This window comes from Anomaloglossus baeobatrachus, chromosome 12 (assembly GCF_048569485.1).
Source record: "Anomaloglossus baeobatrachus isolate aAnoBae1 chromosome 12, aAnoBae1.hap1, whole genome shotgun sequence".
NCBI classification, from domain to species: domain Eukaryota; kingdom Metazoa; phylum Chordata; class Amphibia; order Anura; family Aromobatidae; genus Anomaloglossus; species Anomaloglossus baeobatrachus.
In genome coordinates, this window is record NC_134364.1 from 123,692,699 (window position 1) to 123,698,881 (window position 6,183).

Genomic DNA, 6,183 nt, shown 5'->3' on the forward strand with positions numbered 1-6,183 from the left:
CGTGTGGGGTGATGGTACGTGCGGTAGTGCCTGTGTCTACGGTGATGGTGCGTGCGATAGTGCCTGCGTGTGCGGTGATGGTGCGTGCGGTAGTGCCTGCGTTTGCGGTGATGGTGGGGGCGGTAGTGGTGGTGTTTTTGCGGTGATGGTGGGGGCGGTAGTGGTGGTGTTTGTGTGGTGATGATGGGATCTCTCTCTCTCAGCATAAAAAAAAAAACGATCCGTTTTTTTACCGGATCCGTCACATCAGTTTTTACACAATCTGAGACGGATCCGTTGCACCAGGCACAAACCGGGTTGTGCCTGATTGGAAAAAACTGATGTGTGAACTTACCCTAAGGTAGAAGTTCGGCAGAGTTTTCAGCAACGATACCATAGACGAGTACAAGCCATCTGCTTGCAACCAAGGATTGAAGGAACTGAAAATATCACCAGAACCAGTCCAAAGGAAGGAAGGGGTGTTAAACATCAAGGAAATACTGATGATCAGTAGCTGGGTGGAAGGCGAAGTCCTGCTGGGTCCAAAAGGGAGCGAGATGAAAATCCAGCAGGAAAGCTCCTATACCAATGAATACTGACAGCTGGAACAATGGAAAGTCAGGAGCATTCTACGCAGCAAAACGCTGTGACCTTTGATGGCCAGAAACCACACACCCGTGACAATAGGTCATAGGTAGATAAAAAGGATAAATTGATTATCGGAACTGGTGGGCACACACGTTGGCCAGTTTATACACTAAGTACCTACATTTTAGCATAGTCTACACGGCAGCATTGCCAATGTAAATTGATGCACATAATGTAGTTAAATAATGGCGGTTGGATGAATAGATAATTGACGGATGAATAGTAAAATATCTCTACACGCTATAAGGGGGTTAACCATGTATTTGAGACATAATTACAGGGCTTTGTACCCAACTCCTCTGGGAAATGAAATGAAAACTCTGCCCCCGGCATTAGGATCAATTATTCATTAATAACACGTGTATCTCTAGAGAGAGTTCGGTTTCCCTTTGCTTTTCGCTCTTCTGCTAATGAACTGGGTAGAGGTTGAATTGCCTGGGATTGACTGCGGAATAGGATGATTAACCCGAGTGATCCTATTTATCCAAGATACATCCATACCTTCTCCGCACCTTTCTTCAGATCGGCCAAGAACAGTCAACAAACGGCAACCATGGGAAATAATCATACACCCAATATTACCAGCCCTGCAGAAATCTCCTTTCTGTTTAGCTCCGTTCATGCTGAGCTCTCTGGTTTATGAGTGAAGATTGAGCGGTAGATGATAAATGTGTCACACTTTACAAAGGGCTGGTAAGACGTAGTACAGCGTATTCCCCACTAGGTGGCAGCAGAGTAGTGAAAGACAAAGTAGCACTGTACCAGAAAGACAGCTGAAGTACAGCAGAGTAAGTTCAGCAGGCAGTTAACAGGTTAACCACCAGGGGGCAATAGAGTAGTCAAACAGTCAGGGTCTAGCCGGGAAGTGAAATCACTTGCAAAGGGAGGATCAATATGAAGTCAGAAAACAGAACCGAGTCAGAAGGCGGGAGATCAGGTATGCAGAGGGAAACACAAACAACAGACAGGAGCGAGAAGTCAGGGACTGGGACAGACAGATGAACGGGGAAGGGGACAAGTCAGGACACAGTAGCAGGGAGGCAGGACAGATCAGGAACATTCACCAGAGCCATTACACATGCTGCAAGGGAGAAATACTGTATCACTGACACTGAGCCATAGGTAGAGAGGCAATATATAGCGTCCTGGGATCCGGAACGAGGCAGGGGAAGTTAACCCCTGACATGACCAGGCCAGAGCTGGGTGTAACCACAGCAGGGAAAAGCCGGCCTGGATCATGACAAAAGGACATGTAACGCTACATGCCAATAAGCCATTATTAGACCACAACCGGTATTATTGAACTGTCAATTACATATTTGTCTTATACTATATCTTAGGCTCATCAATAGTTTACCTTCCCATAAATGATATCTGACTTATTACTGTCCCCGGCTCAGGCAGCCATATATATGCAGATATTTGTGAAGAACACATAAGCCCTATCAGTCAGCAGCCGAGAATCAGGGCTTAGAAGAGGGACATCTAAGCTTCTATCGAAGAGCAGAAAATGAAATGAAGATGAACAGGAAATGTCACAAGGGATAAAATGACTTCTTTTCTTATTTCTCTCATTTAAATCATTGAATATTTCATAAAGAATATTACTGTCCAGATCTTCATGGCAATGGAAGGATCAGTGTCACTCTTGTTACTATATTCTCTAAATAATGTCACCGCTGTAATGATCCAGGCCGGTATCTGCTGCTGTGGTATCTGCCAGCTCCGGCCTGGTCATGTCAGGGGTTAATTTCTTCTTGCCTCGTTCCGGTTTCCGGGACACTATATCTGGGTGCTGCACCTCTGGTTCAGCGCCAGTGATAGTCTATGTCTCATACTGTGTGTAGCTGGCTCTGTTGAGGTACCCGATCTGGCTGTACTTCAGCCTCCCTCTTGTTACAGTGCTACTTTGACTCTCTTTCACTAAACTGCTGCCACCTAGTGGGGAATACGCTGTACTACTTCTCACCAGCCCTTTGTACAGCGTGACACAACCTTTTCCAAATTACTAGCAGTGCACTCAATTCTGAATCATTTTGTGGATTCAGAAGTGTTTCTGTAGCTCATAGCATGTTCTAGGCTCGATGGAGGATTCATGGAAGCAATTAGACAATGGCATCACTGCCTTCTACTCTCAAGTGGAGAACATGTGGCACTTTTTGGGATTCTTGTTGTGGTGCAATGTGCACTCCAGCAAAGACTCACGGAGAAGTAAATGACTGCCAGGAATAATAGATGGATCAAGGTTTTGAGTGAGCCCCCTTCAACAGGGCCAGGTGGTAGAGATGGATCCTTAGTTGGGTAGGCCTGGCTTTCAAGAAGCCAGACAATTGCTCCTTTTAATTGTGCAGCAAATTTCCCCCTGGATGTGTCTCCAACAACTACAATTGGGCAACATTCAAAATCAATACCAGGAACATCTAGTGTAATGTACGTCACACCCGTGTAGTAGGAGGTAATATTAGGCCCAGATGTAGGTACCGAGTGGTGATATGGCTTCTCTGCAGTGTCGTGCAGTGTGGGGTGGCCTGATGCTCCTACCTGGTTCCCGGCACTCCACACCCATTCCCATGGTACATCTAGATGATTTAGAGGTAGGTAGGAAGAAGACAGACTGGACCTTGGTATGAACAGCTCAAACGTGTTACTGGATAAGAGATAAATGGCTCACAGCTTCTTCAGCACTTAGCCGCGACACTGGATCCATTCGGGTTCCGGTTGGATGGCAACTGCACTGATATTCTGATATGGCAAAACCATAAGGATCGGCCTTACTGCAATGTGATGGGCTCTGTAGCTTTAGGTTGATTAGGGTTATGCCCCGGTCTCTTGGTCTTCCTACTATAGTGGGCAGGACGCTGAGTGGCACTTGCCAGTGAATACCTATCAGTATTCTGTATTTAGATACAGTGCATAAGGCAGGGAGGTGCCTTTACATTTTTTATTTTGTCGTCTCTTGATTGTCAGGGCTCTGAAAAGACTGGCAAGGTATTCAACACTAGCAGCCCTTGTACCCTACTACTCACCTCTAGCTGAGCCTATCAACTGCCAATTAGCAACTGCCAACTGTCTCTGTTCACAGACTATAGTGGATGTTGATCAGACATCCTCCAATGCAGTCCCTTGCCTATCCTTATACCGCCACCTGCTGGTCTCCAGTAGTATTACAGATCCTGATTCCAGCGATATGTCACTTACTGGGCTGCGTAGTGTAGTTTTGATAAAATTACTGTTTAATCAGCAGTAGATTATCATTGGAGGACTACTTACCGTGCTGCAAGTAGTCCAGCATATTCATGAGCTCTGTATAACTGCTAGATCTGCAGCAGAGAAAACAATGATTTTATCAAAATGACAGCAAGCAGCTCAGTAAGTGACACATCACTGGAATCAGGGTCTCTGTCTCTACATTATGCTTCTCTCATATAAAGTAGCAAAACCCTGGTGACAGATTCCATTTAATTTGACAGAATGACAATAGGCAATGCATCAAAGCAGGAATCATTCCACAGGCTCCTATGAGTGCAGAAAGCTTTGTCATGGCCCCTTCTGGCCACACTAGCATATAGCTTTTCTCCCTTCAAGAATGTTCCCATTATTATGCTAAATGCTGTTGATAAGGCGACGAGCAAGAGTGGACCCACTGGAGCACAGGAGGAACCCAGGCTTACCCAGACATGGGAGGGGCTTTACTTAGCGCCAACCCAAGCTGACCCCAGGTACCACTCCCAGGGCAGTGACCGGACTGTGGAAGCTGACCGCCAGGACAGGAGCGGGCTCAGGTATGGACAGGTTCAGGTACAGGCTGGTACAGTCTCTAGTGCTGACAGGTACAGCCGAGACAGCTGAGGCAGACAGGACCACTAGGCGAACAGGGCATAGTCTCTACTATTGACGGGTGCAGCCGGGACGGTTGAGGCAGACAGTTATGGAGGGTATTGCCTGGACCAGCAGGTTTTCTAGTACTGACAGGTGCAGCTTGGACAGCAGAAACAGACAGGACCGCTAGGTGGACAGGCAGAGGTTCTAGTATTGACGGGTGCAGCCGGTACAGAGGAGGCAGAAAGGACTGCTAGGCAGACAGGCAAGTACATAGGGCATGGGCGGGGCGGGGCGACAGGTACTAGTAAGTGTACAGTAGGTAATGGTACTTGTCAACTAGCTAACTAGACAGACAAGCACTAACTAACTGACAATGTTGCTCAGGCACCTGCCCTAGTGGGAGGATGCTTTAAGTTTCTAATGCCTCTCAGCGATAGGCTGAAAGGTACTTCTGGAAATATCCTGGCGGCCTCTTAAGAGCAGTGCAGGTGCTTGTGCACCCTAAGCGCATTCTCAGAGGATTTGTGTAGGGTGCACAGATCCCAGGAGTGGGATGCAGGAGACCCACATGTGGAGGACCGCAGTGAAGCAAGGCAGGGTGGTGCAGTCCAAATGCGGCGGTGAGTGAGGTGGTGTCCCTGCTGTAGAGAGGTAGAGCAGTGACGGCGGCTCTACACCCTTCTTCCAAAAGAGCTGCAATATTGGTGAATTACAAAGATAAGCTCTATACAGTACCTGTGATGCCAGTCACTACTTATGGATAGTATATACGGAAGGGTAGTCAGATAAGCCGGGGTCAGGTAACAAGAGGACACATCAGAACACAGGGAGTAAGCAGAGGTGCAGTCAAGTCACAGGCCGAGGGTCAGAATTCCTGGAGAGTATGTATCAGATTCAGGGAGCAGACAGAGACGACGTCAGGTAATGGGTCGAGGTCCAAAGCCAGGAGGTAACAGGAGCTTCCTGTTGATGAGCGGTGCCATGTTGTGTACTATTCTGTCAAGACACACCCTTTCATTTTGAATTTTCACAATAAAAATTATTCTTATTATCTTTGCTTTTGGTTCCTCTTTCTGTTAAATTGGTTTGGTTATTCGTTCCATATTTATTTTTGAGTTTGGGTGACGGATATATATTAATTTATAATTTAGTATAGAGACACCTTGTATTTTGTTCCACCCTTTTCTGAAGTTTTTGGTTGAAAATTGGTGGGGAACTAACTCTCATTGTAAAGAGAGAATTATGAGTGGCACTGCGCAATGCTGCAGAAATCAGATGGTATTGATAGTGCCCATTTGATTGACAGCCATAAAAATCTTGAAGAAAGTGGTAATATCTTCAAGTGCTCAACATATTCTAGTGAACTCTTGGCAGTCTTACTAATAATTAATATCTTTCCACTAGTGGCAGTCACAATGCCAGCAATAGTGCCCATGTAATATCAATTACAATGTATAGACATATAATGACCTAACCAGTGATAATACATTACCAGCCATATTTCTCATTCAATAGTGCCACTTGCAGGCAAAATTCAGTATGCCGTCTACATCTACTGCGCAGCTTCTCCCTTACATCAATAATCAACTGGAAGTCAGGATTGGTGTTTAGCCCTAAACAAAAATATAATCATTCACTGCGAAAAATGGAAAGGAACAATTGAGAAATAACAAGTGTTATACAATTGCAGAGCCTTTCATTATACAATGAAACATTATGAATACATGATATATT